General features: G+C 34.9%; 1 protein-coding gene across 3 annotated transcripts in view; it reads left to right on the plus strand.

The window, feature by feature from the left end:
- The window catches only part of LOC108692011 (signal-induced proliferation-associated 1-like protein 1), a 72,763-nt gene that overhangs the window by 38,353 nt on the left and 18,163 nt on the right, over positions 1-16,247 (plus strand). Inside the window, exon 1 of one of the 3 annotated variants that reach the window (XM_018200084.1) lies at positions 3,362-3,407. The exons of the other annotated variants lie outside the window; for them this stretch is intronic. The gene's annotated coding sequence lies outside the window, so the exon portion shown is untranslated. Of the gene's footprint in view, positions 1-3,361; positions 3,408-16,247 lie in introns of those variants that run through there. 3 annotated transcript variants of the gene reach the window in all.

Genomic DNA, 16,247 nt, shown 5'->3' on the forward strand with positions numbered 1-16,247 from the left:
TTTATACTCTTCCAAGACAATTCTCTAACAAGACCAATTTGCATCTTACCAAAAGTATTATAAATTAGATATTACGCTTCTTAATTTTATAGAAGTCGAATTACAAATATTCATGAAATTCAGTTTCATCCGTCGCATTTTCGTAAAGTCGTCATTATGCGCACTTTAAGTCAATTAATTTATTCGAATGTCTTTATCGCTGATGAAAGTTTTTAATAAGCATCGTAAAGATCGCTTATAATAAAGAAATATTGTTATGTAATGTTTATGCATTCGAATTTTATGTACGTTTTATGTCTACGAACACATACTTGTCATCATTATATATTAGTCTCGTGATATTTCTTATTTATTACTATATTAACATTATTTTTGAAGATAATATCTTTATAAACTTCAATATTATCGCAAGATCCATTTTAATAGCGATAAAACCTTAAAAACGTGAGTTTAGAAAATTTCATCTCCTTTTGGGAATCTCGAAGTACCTACTTGGTTACGTAAAACTTCCGTTTGAAAATAATTGAAATAGATTAAACGGAGTATAACATCGAGAATCCCAAGGAGTTTGCACTCTCTCGGGACAACCCGCATTATCTCACGGCGTGAGAGCGAGAGGAAACAATAAAATAGCGCACGTAGGTACTTAATTATCATGGGCGCTGAGCATTGTGGCGTTAAAGCAATTTAGCAGCGTGATAGACGCTATAATTAAATCAACAATTAAATTACACCGTGTCCCTCGGTCCCCATTCTTAATATATTCGCGAACACTATAGGCTGACAACCCCCCTTGTGCGTGCGTAGGTCACGCGGGTAAAAGGCTCGTTATGCAACAACGACAGTATCAGGTCGAAGACCTTATTGTCTCCTTATGCACCTGCACACTAAGAAACGCCAGCAATTAACCGAATAAGAAATTACAGAGATAATGATGCACGTTCCTCTCCCCCGTCCTATGATCATAACTTTGAAGCGACATTCCGTGGAAGTCACTATCATCAGAATGACGGTTCTTCGCTCGGGAGAGCGTTTCAAGAAGTACATATTAAGTATTTAGTGCGTAGTAACTTTCGTATATGTGGTTTTATCTATTCGAATCACATGGATTCATTATCCTTTCTAAAAAGAAACATATTTTATCTTTTATATGTATTCAGAAGAGAAAATTTTTTTTTAAATCAATACAGTTATCCTTCGACTTTAAAATGCTTTTTTTGTATACGTCCAACTTTATCGAAGCGCCACACCTGCTGCAAAAAGATTGAAACCCCGGATTTTGTTTCAAAGAATTCTCTCACGACGTAATCAGTGGCGTATCCTGATCTCTGATGCAAATGATATGGTGTGGTGTTACTAATGATTATTATTCCCTGAAGAACCGCCTATTGATGTGCTGCATGGTTACGTGTCTCGTCGCGAATTGACTGAGATTCGCTCGCATCCTAATAGCCGATTCCGCAAATGGATTATACCGGTCGGCATGCCGGTGTAGCTGTACTAGAATAAGAACGTTAACGATCTCGGCGGCGTACTTTATGCAGCGTCATTCGCGATGACATCTAAGAACGGTAAATGATTATGAAGTATAATGGTTCGAGATAACGGAGCTCGTAGCGAGACGACAATTCTCTCGTGCGAAAATCTGCACTAGTTTAAAGAAAAATGAAGGCTCCTTTAGAAACTTATTCTTCCTCAATGTTTCTCTCTTCTAGTTTCTTTTCTCTTCTACGTCCAGGTATTCGCTTGTCCTCCCGGGAACATAGAAAGTGTGATATAGTGTCGTAAGAATTCACGTAGAATCTCTCGCTAGTTTTCTTTCATCGCGCAATCGGAGCAAGTTCCAATTTGGCGCGACGTCTACGAGTTTTATTCTCATTTTTCCCCCGGATAGTTCTTACAATTTCCACGAACGTTCCTCGAACGAGAACTCATTTACGTCGTCCGTTCGCACGTTACTAATCTCTGAATCTAAACGTTGGAAAAGCAACTGACTCGATTTTCCACGATGTAGTCTTTCACAATCAGTGGAATTTCTAACTTTTGAGATTTCCATATTGTCGGAAAGGCGTTTGACTTTTGAGATATATTCTTTTTGTATACCATATTTGCCACGCACACGGAATAATATATATTGTGTTTAAATATTATTTATTTGTTTGAAATATTTCAGAATTTCACATATCCGCAAATCCATCGTACAGTACAGTTTATTACAAACATTATATTTATTCAAAATAAATTCTGAATATAATCTAGTAAATTTAATATCTTCAATAAAGACTCCTAAATTAAAACAAATCTGATTTATTTATTATATAAAATAACTTGTTTAATAAAATTTTATAATATTTTATTTATTTTTTTAGAAAGAAAATAAATTCTTGTTTTGAATACATATTAATGAATCCTCTTTTAAATTAACAATAGTATATTAAGTATATTAAGACTATTATCAAGAAAATATTTTTTATTATATATATACACGACACACAAAAAGTACATGTTATTGTCTTAGGTTTTATTCCACTTTAAGATAACTCTGTTATTTAAAATAAAGTAAACTGAATAATCACTTTTCTTAGCAGTAGAATAATATTTTTCTGTATGCGCCATTAAGAGAACCTAATTTATAAAATAATTCTCTATGCTTCACTTATTTTAATCTAATTGAAAACTTTGTTTCTTTTAAAATAACTGTTCTTGAAAACAACTTCGTGTTATTTGCAAAAAGAAGAGATTATCGCGATAAGCATATATTTTACTCATTAATTACTACATAAATTTCGCAAATCCTTAGTAGAAATTCATTCGCAAATATATAGTTACGCTTTAATTTATGATCGAAATCACTCATCGAGCGTGTGTATTTACGCGCAATAAAATCTTTCTCTATCAACAGCCATTCCTATGGCTAATCGAGCCATGTCGCAACTCTTCAAGGATACAATATACGTTGATGTGCCAGACATTAATTGCACGCGGGGATAGCGATTAATCAAAGCTACCTCGGTTGGATAACCGATAGTTATCCTAGCGGAGCAAGCTTTCGTAAAAGGAAATCCGTCTTAAACGCGAGTTTAAACGCTCATGGAAAAAGTAGATGCGCACGATGCAATGTCTGGATCAAGTTTACAAACACGCACACGCACACACGTAAAGCAGCTGTCTCCAGATTATGTCTCCCGATGACGCTGCCAATCGTTTGCTTTTTACTTCGTTGCATCGAAAGGGCTGATCCTATAAACCACTTCTGTTTTGCAGATGTGTCACGTCCCGACAGCTCTTACTTTGCTCTTTCAACATGGTTGTAAGTGTAAATAGGGCCCTTTCAGAGGCGAAAGCGAGGGAGTATGTAACTCAATCCGCAAACAGGGTCGCGATGCAGCCGCAACCGAGCTGTGGAAGTACGATAAGTAATTAGCTGTAAACTAGTTGAAACTTACAGAGTGACTAAAGATGTACTAGCTCCGATAAAATTACATTTCGATCAACTTGGTGCTGCGAGTATTTCTCCTTGGGAATCGAATTCTTTACGCAAGCTCCCTAATATTGACGCTAACTTTTATTCGTTGCAAAATTCTTCAGCCTAATTTTATAAAGTAAATTTGTTACTTTAACTGATAAATCGATTGAATCCACATGTTTCTTCTACAATCGACCGCCAAACGGACCGTTATTGATAGTGTCAATTGGATCAAGACCTAATACGAGATAACACATATCTCCATGTACAAAATACCCTATGTGATAGACATACACCGGATATCCGGATATCAATAATATCTCGCGAGAGTTGATATATTATCATGACGGAGAAAAAGACAGAGCAATTCGTGCCTGAGTTTTTTTTTCTCCCAACTGTGCCTTTATTTGGATTTGATATTCGTATCTTTATTGCCGTATTACTAAAACGAAATAGTAAGAAATAAACGGATTTATTCATGTATTAAAATATTTAGTTACAGAATATTCTATATATTTGTTGGTCTAGAAAATATAATATATATCTTATCGAATAAGATTATTAGTAATCTTGAAAAAAGATATTATATATGAGATTATATTATCAAGGAAACGAATGTTTGTAATAACTGTAAATAGTGTGTCATATATTTACATAACATAAGTTATGTAAATCTGTTTAATCTGTTTTAATTTTATTAAAATGACTTAAATCATTAATGAATTTTAATTATGATTAATGACAAACTCCAAAAATTATAAAAACGTAATTACTTTCACAACTGTTCTGTCATTGTTCATTAATTTAAAACTTTGACAATATTAGGAAAATATAATAATTGCAGTAATATTAGTATGTCATATATATTAATATGATATAAGTTTAATCCATTTTAATTTTATTAAAATTAATGACTCCAACTACAGTTAATGATAAACTCTAAATATTATAAACATAATTGTTTTCAGAATTATTCTGTCATATAACAAATGTTTAAAAATAATTTGAAACTTTGGAAATTTTATTGATAAAATTTAAGTCCAGATATAATTAAAAATATTCTAAACATTTCATATTATTATATTACGACTTAAGAAACTGAGGTTACATAAATTCCAATCAATGATAGCATTGAATATCAATATGAAGTCGAACGTCATATAATTCCAGTGGAAGAGGAATTATCGGTTCGATTATCGAATTGATATTGACGATGATGCTGGAGAAGAGTTATGAAGATTCAGATATCCTCTGGTTACACGAATGACTAGTTTATTCCCCCTCTGTGAGAAACATGTCGGTGCACGTTTACTCCGCGCGCATTGCATGAACAGACTCGCGCGATTCTGCTATTGTTAATCGTACGAATCCGCCTTGTGGTCTTGCTCAGTTCAACTATGACCATCGGTAGGGCAACTACCAGATTGTTCACTCGCGCGTTACAATATCAAAAATGATAATTCGCGGCATTAGGCATGCGATAACGTGTTTGACGCCGTCGCCGAAGAAACAGAAAAAAGAAAAGAATGACAGCGAGGACATGAAAGTGAATTTGCCGCGAAATGACGCGTTGATCGCGGATGCTGCGGATGAACCTCGATTCGCGAAGAAGACCGAGGTACGATTAGAGATGCTTAAAAAAAATACTGCGTCTATACTTCAATTTCTATATAAATTCTGAATTCTATATTAAATCATTATGATTTTATTAATGGACAATTTTTAATGAACAATGTTCGTAATGAAGAAATATCATTTTCGCGACAGATGTCCCTGCGGAAATCTTCGTCTTATTCAAATTCAGTTAATCGATTCCTCAATAATTTCTTCAAAGAAAAATATTAAATATATAATACATAATCAGCTCTGAATTCATCCGAGAATCAAATTGTTATTAAAATTAAAATCGTTAGCTTCGTAATATCTTCGTAATATGTCGCTTGCGTGGGGCTAAATATTTATTGACGAGACCCCTCGGAGAAATCACAAGGGACCGTATCGATATTCGATAGCCTATCGAGTATCGTGCATTACGCACTCAAGGTCCGCGACGCGACGCGACGCATAGGTCTCGTGGATGACTCATTGTCGGCGGAGCCGGAGAGAAAGAGAAAGAGAGAAAAATTCCACACACGCGGGGGCCTCCCCTCGTTCCTCTCCCGACGTGATGCGGAACCGACGACGCCGACGATCCTCGCATTCCCGTCCGATTGTCCTGAATTGAGAGGATACATTCCTGAAACCTTACCGAACCGCATGCCGGAACGCGGCAACTGTCGGATTCAGAACAGAGACGCGGCGGTTCGATATTTGACTTACAAATGAAATTTTCACAACACCGCCGAACTTTGCTTGAAAGTTTTTTTTTTTCTCTTTTTATCGTCGCCCATCCGGACCGAGTCAATGGCGATTGGACAAATGACACGTGCGATTGCGATGATTGCCGTGTGTATATGCGCTCGATTTTTATCGTGTAATTGTCGCGAATTTCGATTAATCGTAGTACATGTATTTTCATTCGAACAGCTTTAGCACTTGCCGTTAACGCTGCGAAAGATAAATATTTCAGAATTTCTAGAAAATAGCTATTTCTAGAAATAGCGAAATTAATGGTGGTAAACACGATTATAAAACCTTGCTAATCGGAAGTTGATTTTAGTTTCAAGATACCTGTAGCGAGCTTTAATGCATCCTGGTATACCGTAATATCTCGTTCTCCGGTTCATAAATTCGAAGATATCCCATTGCGAGACCGTGAAATATCCGTCGTGTGTCGGCAGTAAAGTATCGCGATGTATCACGCAGAAATAATAAATGGCTCCCAAATGTCGCAGTCAGCTACGGTTTAATTCAATCTTATATCCGACTCTCGCCAATATAATTGCGCAAGAATTTTAATACACTTCCGTAAAATAAAACCACACTTCAGTAATAATAAAACTATTGGAAAATAATCTAATCCAATTCAAAGTCTACATCAAATTAATCATAAATAACAACAATCAATTGTGCTTTCTATTTTATTTTATATATTCCATTTACGCATTTGAATTAGTAGATTATATACTAAAAAAATATATACTTCCGTAATAAAATCTATTCAAGAAAGGTTCAGCAAATTAATTAAATAACAACATTTTGTTTTCTTTTTTTTTTTTATTTGCTTCATTTAATTTGAATTTGAAGCATTTAGTAGTAGATTCTATTAATTTAAAATCTACATTTTATGAATTAATTTTTACAAATTTTTTCTCCTTCGCGTAATTTATCAAGTTCATGTCTTAACTTTTCTTTTATTTCAACAATTTTCACAGAGAGCCAGAATCGACTTTGCGATCGATAGAACAAATCTCCTTCGCTAACAAGAAAATTTCGCATATGTCCGCAAGTCGCGTAAAAAAAAGGGTTGCGAGGCCGATGCTCCGCATGGTGATGTAACCGCATGGCGGTCTAGAGTGACTGCTCTTGGTGTATCTTTTTGTTTTTTTTTTTTTTTTTTTTTTTCACGAAGCATGATGATCTCGATTACATCTGGCCTCGTGAACCTTCTCCTTTTCCTCTGCCTCCTTCTACTCTCGTTTCTTGCTTCATCTTTCCTCTTATTGCTCATCGTCTTCAAAACGGTGCCTGTGATTGATGTTCTTGTGCTTGTTGTATATGCACAATCGCTCGATACGTCGATATACCGTTAACTTATCGTCTGCATTGTCGGATTAAAGCGTGCGAACAGCCTGCGATCTGTTACTCCAACAAGTGCAAGTAGTTTCGCTCAGCTACGCGTTCTTCCTAGAGAGCAATGGTTCTCGAATCTTCTTTGCATAATAATACTCGCCGCTGATGTTGATGCAGTCTTTTTCGTTCCTTAAGCGTCTACTCAATGAAATATGCATTTTCTCAAATTAAAGTAGCATCTATATGAAAACATTTGTATTTTTAAATACATTTACGTAGCGTATACTGCAATAATTTTCACAAATAATATTTAAAATGATTTTTATTTAGCCTTGAGGAATACTCACCTGATTTTTTTTTTTTTTTTTATGTGAACGACGAGCAGTGGCGAATAAATGTGAATTGGAAAATATTGTTTTGTATGAATATTGTTTGATATATATATATTTTTTTTAATAACTACGCTTAAAGAAACTGTAAATATACATTTCCATCAAAATCGCAATAGAGGAAACGTAATATTTACGGAAATCTTTTTAGAAAGACTACTAACATGTTTATTTCATTTAATGTTTGTTGATTTTATTTTTTCCAGAAAATTTTAAATTCATATGCATAATGCATATGCATATTTTCAAATAAATCGAAAAACAATCAATAATTTACAATATGTTATTAATAACAATAACAACTTTTATTCATATAAAAACATCTCATTATTTCTGGATTTAAAAAAGTTCATTTTGATTAATATTTATACAGAAATGATTAAAAAATTGAAGGATAACATTACAAGACATTGATATAATTATTGTAAAAAGAAAATAATGTTCGTTTCCATACAAAGTTGTAAGGTATAACAAACAGAATGAAGATTCTATATTTTCCTAATGAAGAGTTTATTTGCATTCCATTCACATTCCGGATTTAACATAAAACGAGAGATGATTTCTCGCAAGATCGTTCGAGAAACCATAAACACCTCGGTTGTTTTTCTGTGTCTGATGGGGTCTGGTGGGATCATCACGCTGAACCGCTGGACAACAAGCAGCTTAGCTTCGTCCATTACAGAATATAATGCGGTCGACGACCAATAAGTCGGGTGTCGCGATAAGATCAACTGGTCGCGCAGGTTCGTCGTCCTAAATCCCTTTTTTCTCCACGCAGTTCCGACTATTACGAATGTTTCGTGGAAACTAAGGTAGTTTCCAAATAAGGTAGAACCAAATAAGGATGCATCCATCCCCTTGTATTAATTGTCACCGCAGGCACACGCGAAATCTGACTTTAATCCATGATCTCGTTAATTCGCAAATGTTTGCGCGCTGTCGGCTCACCGAGCTAACATCATTGGCATTTGCTTCGATTAATGTTATCTAAATATTCAGAGTGTACAATACGCACTAGCTGTATGAAAACGATTAACATCGTCGTATGGTTAAAGGAAATTAGATACACCTAATTACTTGGCTAATTAGGTTTTGTCGGGCTTGCACAGAAAATTGCGATTAATTCATGACTACGTGCACCAGTTTGCATTATTAACCCAATTTATTCATATAACTATACACGAACAATTTTGAAGTGTCTAAAAATTTAGCCGGATATAGATCTGAAAATAAATTTTGTTTGGCATCAAAATAATTACGTAATAAGAACGCTCAAACTAATTGCTAGAATGTCAACATTTCTTGCAGGACTGCTCATCATATTATGTATATTTGAGTTTCCTACATAATTATTTTGACAGAATTCATCTTCAAATCTGTATCTATACTTAAACTCTTAGATAATTTAGTAAAATCGTTCTCTCAACACAGATCTAATACTCGCTGTTAAGGTTTTGATGAAGTAATTCTGGGCAGTAAATAAATAATGTAGCAGCAATCGTTGCTCCATCAGATAATATCGTCAAAACACGAGCTTGCAATTCGTTCATATATCCCGTACATCCCGCTGCGAAATATTAAGTTTATTTCTTAGCGAAGGGAAAGAAGGTTACGATATCGCGGTTAAGGACCGTAAGATAGTAGATGGGCGTGCGTGCAATTAATTGTCTTTTCTCACGTGTCAGAATGATGTACCGGACTTATCGTCGGCGGAACGCTACTTCGAAATGCACTTTGTCGATAAACACCGTATTCGTCATTACGCGGATTCTCCGCCCGCTCGCGGTCTTTTATTGTCTACCAGTAATCATTACCCGTTACGGCCGAGTGCGGCCTTTTTACAAAGAGAGGCGGGTTTGATGCGCCACTGACTTTATGGCTCATCATTGTGTCCCACGCACGTTTTAATATACATCATGCATGAACGCCCGAGTATATTGGAAACATTTGTTATTTTATTGTATCGAGTTTTCGATAAGTTTTCAGTTGAAGGCGCTCAGTATGCTTGTTGCAAACATACAAAAATAAGGAAACGAAGAATCTGAAGTTGGGATAGACACAGGCAATAAGAACAGGAAATAACGCCCAAGAGGGCGTCTGGGATATAATATATTGAATATTATTATATTTTAGATATTATTATATCTCAGAATGTTATATCTCTGATTGGATGACTCATTATTCTCTGTTCCTGTTGTCTGCACCTCTTGTGTTTCCAGCTTAACTCTAAGAATTTCACATATATAAAAAAAAGTGAACTACCTTATCTCATTCTAAAGGTGATCCTACGATCAATAATACTGATCACTAATACTGAATCAGTAATACTGACAGTATGCATCAATCTTTTTAGTATTTTGACAATCTACACGATCAATATTATGGACAATATTTCACTTTAATTTTATGTTTAATATCTATTACACTGTAACATATTATGACATGGATCTTAATAATACTGGATGCTTGAAAATCAAAATCTAGATCACCTACATTCTATCATCGTCATCCATCAATATTAACCATACACAATCAGTAATTGTTAGTACTAACAGTATTATTGATCATGTAAGGTCACCTTAATATCTTATGCATCTATCCTATTCTATCTTAAGCAGATCTTGAAAAATATGGTGAATCGAACATATAAGCCAGTATTCATAATCTTATTTCAAGATCGTTTTAAGTAATATCTTAAGACGCTAATGCAGCCTTCCGATTGGTTCGTGACTTCTTAAGACAATACTTAAGACGGTCTTGAATATAAAATCTGACTACGAATTCCGGCTATAGTGTCCAATCTGTTACTTGAAGATCTCTAATTCTGACTATGCTCTCTGTTCTTCTCTTCCGACTGGCAATGGATCGTCGTGCGTGCACGCAGTCAACGCACGCGGAGGTACGTTGCCCATGAGACAGGCGTGTAATTAGCCGGTATGCGAAACGCGCCAGCGTCCTTGAATTCGCGTAAATTAAACACATATGCGTCGTACCGTCGTCTGCAATCAGTCCTTCGCGCGCCACTCGATTTCCGATATCCTGTATTGAGTAACGCGGTAATATTATCGGACTTCTCATTACGTCGTCCACGTCGAGAAACGTTACGCTATATAGTTACGCGATAACGTCGAACGTGTTCCGCGTCCAACACTATGCGGCAAATACCGCGAATACAATGAGAAGCATTATATTCGAGTCTCGCTAATATTGAGTCACGTCACTGAACTCGTTAATGAATATTAATTGGGGATAATCAAGAGCAGCCTATTCGCACAATCCTAACGGGTCTAGCTGTGAAAGTAATGAGAATCAAATTGTAATTAACATTATATAGTGTCTAACAAGAGAAATCCCTGGAGTCCATGTAGAAATTCTGTCGACGTCCGCTACACGCACGCGATACACACATTCTATTTTCCTCCCGCACCCCGTTATAATTCTGGCCCAGCGTATTTACAACGTAATTCCGCTTTGCATGTTTCACGTCCTCTGCACAATAGGAGAATTATAAATTTTTAATTGGGCAAATTTGAATCGCATTACGCCAATTAATCTACAACCGGACGCTTCGCTTCGATGCGCTCGCGTTAGGAAACGTTACGAACATTACGAGTTATTGCAGCCAAGGATGTAAGGAAGGTATAAATCGAGAAAAGAGAGAATTGCGATTCTGTAATCAGCTATACGCTCGCACACGTATTCTCGCCATTGGCTATTAGAACACCGCAATTTGTTATCGCATGTTTTATGCGTGTATTAGGATTTTCATGTATCTCTTAACAACTTATCAGATAACTATAATTCATTCCTAAGTAATTTGATATACGAGGAGAGTCAATAAGTAATCTCAATTTTACACTTAAAAATCAGGATGGTGATTAAGAAAGTATTATAAATATTTTTTAACAAAATGAAAAAGTATGAAAAAAATTACAAAATTTTCCATATTGTACATATTTGAAAGTAATACAAAAAATTTGACGGCGATTTAGAACCTGGAATCAGAAATTATTCCAACAAGAAGTAGACATGTTTTAAAATAATTAAGATGAAATGGGGAAAATTTTTATTTAAACACATAATGTTTCGAATATTTTAAATGCGCCTATGCTTTCATAAATGCAATTATAATCTTGATAATGTAAAATAATTATAATCTTGAAAAAACGTAGAGAGTTTATCTTCTCGTTGAGAAGAATTGTGGCATATCTTGTCACAGCATATCATGTTCTTGTTAATCAAATAATTAAGTGCAATTAATTGCTTTATCTGAAACATCACTCGTTCATTCAGACTTCCGAAGGAAGTGCAATAACTTTCGTTAAGACGGCGACCTCTGCTAGAAAATTGTCGTCACATTATTCGACGATTGTAACTTGATATTGATGAGCTTAGTTGGTGTCACAATTAAAAAGTTCTCGATTACTCGGTTGTTTATTGACGTCTATATCGGTATCTGTTCATGCATAATCTTTTCGCGATAATTAATAGTCTCTAACGGGAAGTTTAGTGAGCAGCTATGCGTTAGTTTATTCTCTTCAGGAAATAATTAGCGTTCGTTCTCGTTCTTATACGTGATAATCGAGTCGTGAGTTCCTAGTCGCGATAACAGAATATTTCTTGCTATCGCCTCGGCCGCTTCCTTCGGCGAGATTTTCACGCTCGAGGACTCTCGCGAAAAACACTAGTCGGCTCAACTGACGTTTTCGCTGCCGCGTGGTTGTCAGAAACTGACAGAAGAGGAAAAAGGGACTTTTCCGAGCGTATCCAAGGCATTAATGGTTATTACGTTGGCGGGGAACGTAACGCCACGCCGCTCGTCAGGCTGGCAAAAACCGGCCGCGAAATTAATGTTCGCCGCGTGCTAGGAATTTCTTTCTCGCCAGAAACTCGCCGAGGGTGCGTGCCGTTGGCAGCCCAGCGTACTGTGGTTAATCTTTGTAATATGTATCAAGTTTTGGCCGTCACTCTGGACACATGCCACTTGGAGTAATTGCCTCGCGAAATTATTGTACAGGACAGTTAAAGAGTTACCATCCACTTCTTCTACTTCTTTCAGAGTTATACACAACGATTTTATAACAATAGGCAATGATATAAAAATTAAAAAATACAACTATAATATTTATGGTTTTAAAAATAAAACCAATACAAGTAAAATATCTGTATACGACTCAGTGGTTGCTGATGCGTGAATTATGGATTTATGGTAAGATAAGATTTGCAATTAATTTGGATGTACATACCAAATGAAATTAAAGTAAATATTTTGACTTTGTATTTGACTTCTCTTCAGTGTGAAAATCAAGTACAAATTATTAATCAAATTATACTTGTCAACAATTTATACTTGTCTTTCGCATTGAAAAGGAATTCAAATCCAGAGTCGAAACGTTTGCGTTTACTTTAATTTCTTTTTATAAGTATATCCCAATTAGTTGCGAATTATCGCATAATATATGAATGCATAATTTAATTTATGCAATAATTTAATTTATGCATTTAATCCGCGCTAATAATCGTGGAAATTCGCATAAGTATTTGATTTATATCGCGCGCGAATATCAAAATTAATATGTATATTTTTTTTTAATAAACAATTAAAAAATTAAAAAGATCCTTTTGAATTATGATACTTGTGCATTTTCCGAAGCCTTTAGTATCATCGACGCTCTAAATACGGTGTCGTATTTGTACCTATCCTCGCAAGAAATAATTTAAAGAATAATGACTTTCCCAATGCGCATAAGGAGGTGCGAATGTAATCAACGGGCGGAAATCAACGGAAAAACGCTTTCCACTGCAACAACCATTATAAACTCGACATGTTAGTTTCGCGAGAACGGTAAAGCAATATTCTTCATGTCTTTATGCGGATTGTATTCACGCTCTAGGCACTCAAGGGGGAAAAATACGAATGGCTTTTCTCATGATGGAAATTTGCGTAATTATGAAAAGTCTTATTGCTTTTTTTATACTATACTGAAAGAAATTTCTGGTTGAAAATAGAATCAGAAATTTCTGGTTAAATTTATTAAAATTCTAGTTGAGATAACTGGAATTCTAGTTGATACAATATTTCTGGTAAAATCTACTAGAATTCTTATCAGAATAATTATATTAATCAGAATTCTAGTTATCTAGAATTCTAATAAACCAGAAAATTCTGATTCGTCCATTTTCTATCAGAATTATTATTTAATCCAACCAGATCATTTTTCTCAGTGTATCCTAATAGAGATGCATATGCATATATTGAATATTTCATATAGACTTAAACGAAGAGTGTAGATACAGATAAATATGGATGTGAAAGTTAAATCTCTTTGAAGTCTTTTCTTTATTACAATCTGTCCTTTTTTTGCATAAAGATTTTCAACAATTCTGACGATTATTTTAGCATTTAATTCTTGAATAGAATTTTTTAAGTTTCCATAGGAAACAAGTTTCATTCCATTCGAAACTTTTTTCGGAAATCTAACATTTTTTGTAAATTTTCTAAATATTTGAAAAATCGAAAAAACTCATAGGAATTTTTTAATCATACGTATTAGCATAGTTTATGTGGAAATATCAATCTTTTATTATCGATTAAAATTATAATGTGCATACATATATATATATATATATATATACTCACTTTAATTATTCTGTTTTAGTAATCTTTTTGAAATTACTCTTCGTTCTTTTAAAAGAGTCGAAATTTAATATCAGAAAAATTCTTTGGCGGGTTATAAGGACGTCGACTCATCATATGGCAGCGATAACTCCCAACGGTTAATAAAGTCGCATGTTATCACACGTGTGCGCACGATAGTAGCATCGTAAAAGAGCGAATACATCATGACGCATTTTTATCTCACTCAACCCCGCGAAAAATTCACTGTACTTTCCACTGTACTTCTTTATCTATTTAATCTTCATTAGCTTCAAGAATTCGTGCTGCATTAATTTTACGAGAGCCCAAGGATAAGAACGTACATAGTCAATACTAGTTTTATGCGGCTTACTTATATTTTCAACGAATTATTCCTTAATATTACCTGAAAAGAAGGATCCTGCTGAAATATCTAAAGATTTAAGTAGAGAGAGATACAGATCTGAAAATAATCCTCTTAGACTAAAATAATTATCATGTCAACGCGAATGTTTGCACAATTAGTTCTTATCGACTTCTCTCAATTAATCGCCAAAAATAAATCTGACATCTAATCTGCCGTTCGTGTTTAAGAATTATGAAAGAATGCAATTCATGAATGCATTCTGAGACGGACATTCCGATCGCTCGTAGATCGTGTCGAGAATGCGCAGCGTACATTTACATAACTAGTTCGGCAACGCGTTCCGTGCACGCATATATGGCGTTTAAGAAATTGTGGGATAACTGGTGTGCTCACGTTATCGAGAACTACGTGCGAAAGGATGTCGCGGCGCCGCAGCGTCGCTCGTGATTTCTTCATTGGATACCTGCACTAAAAAAAAATGTAGTGCCTTCAGCACAACTGTTTATTGGAGGCATTTTTTAATGGCTACTAAATATTTTGTTTACATAATAAAAAATTTAGTTGCATTTAGTCGCACGATACAAAAAAATCCATGTCATGAATTAATTAATTAATTAATTAATAACGAACATGATGTGCGCGCTGAAAGAGTAGCATCCTGCAATCAAAAGGTCCATCTAAAGGATGTTATGTAATATTTAATGAAGCATACCTACGATCATCGAGATATCTGTTTGTTTATTTACTTTATTAAAGACGCAACATGGCGCAATCTCATGTAAATTTCCTACATCTTAAGAAAAACAACAAGATTTCGCACAACAGCTTTCCGTGACGCTAACATATTAATCGATAAAATTTTAATATCGTAAAACAGCACAGACTTTTTAGTATTTATATAACAATAATTATTATAAAATTACGTAAGTTGATATTCTATAAAATTGATCATAACATTATAGATGGTGGTTGGTTTTCACATTGTTTTCTAATTAAAGACCACTAATAAGAAGTCCACTGATTAATTCGACATTTTCTGACAATTCATGTAAAATAAAGCCACATAGCACATATCTTTCTCACTTGCTGGATTTTATCAAAAATGAATGGTACATTTTATGATTAATTAGAGAGTTTCTACTATTTTCAAGTTGTATACCTGGGAACTTTAGAGTTTGGACTTTCTTTGTTCCACAACTCACTAGCCTCGTTTTCTCAAACACAACGATATAAATATGTCGGAACCGATAATTTTAGACTGACTCCCTTATGCTTCCCGAGCATAGAAATGACAGTGAACTGCAATACGCTCGGTTCTGCTCGGTAGAACACAGTGTATGAGCCATCCGTGAAACTTATCGAAGCGGACATCCGATTCGAAAGAACGAGAGAGAGAGAGAGAGAGAGAGAGAGAGAGAGAGAGAGAGAGAGAGAAGAGATGCGGACGGACGATCCACCTGCGTGTTGTACCTGCGTCGACCTGCGATGATGTGAGAACACGTGCGATGATGATCGCACGCATCGTACGTCGTCGACCGTTGCGCGCAATGAGAGAAATGATTTTGTTATAGGAACAAATCAAGAAAAAGCAAATGTGATATTGTTGAAAAAAAATGATTTCAAATTAAAAATTACGATTGCAAATTAATTTGCCAATGCAACAAATAATCAACAGTATCGCTAGCAAATAAGAGGCTCATATATATATATATATAT

The sequence above is a fragment of the Atta colombica genome, unplaced genomic scaffold, assembly GCF_001594045.1.
Source record: "Atta colombica isolate Treedump-2 unplaced genomic scaffold, Acol1.0 scaffold55, whole genome shotgun sequence".
Classification (NCBI taxonomy): domain Eukaryota; kingdom Metazoa; phylum Arthropoda; class Insecta; order Hymenoptera; family Formicidae; genus Atta; species Atta colombica.